We start from the raw sequence: 251 nt of genomic DNA, 5'->3' as shown, positions 1-251 counted from the left end.
GTCATCCAAATTCATTTCACTTAAATTCAGATGCGCTTTTGCGTCGGAGGTTATAATAAAAAGTAGGAAAACCATACAAAAATCAAGAGGTAAAGGATGGACAGTATGGAAAATACGGCAGATATTTTTGAGAACATTATCGAAGGGCGGATCCAAATAAAAATAATGAATTACAAATATGAAAATATCTTATTCTTCTGTTTACTTATGATAATTTGCTCACTTATAAAATAATCAGGCCTATCCTTGGG

The sequence above is a fragment of the Penaeus monodon genome, chromosome 19, assembly GCF_015228065.2.
Source record: "Penaeus monodon isolate SGIC_2016 chromosome 19, NSTDA_Pmon_1, whole genome shotgun sequence".
Classification (NCBI taxonomy): Eukaryota; Metazoa; Arthropoda; class Malacostraca; order Decapoda; family Penaeidae; genus Penaeus; species Penaeus monodon.
This window is presented reverse-complemented; position numbering follows the sequence as displayed.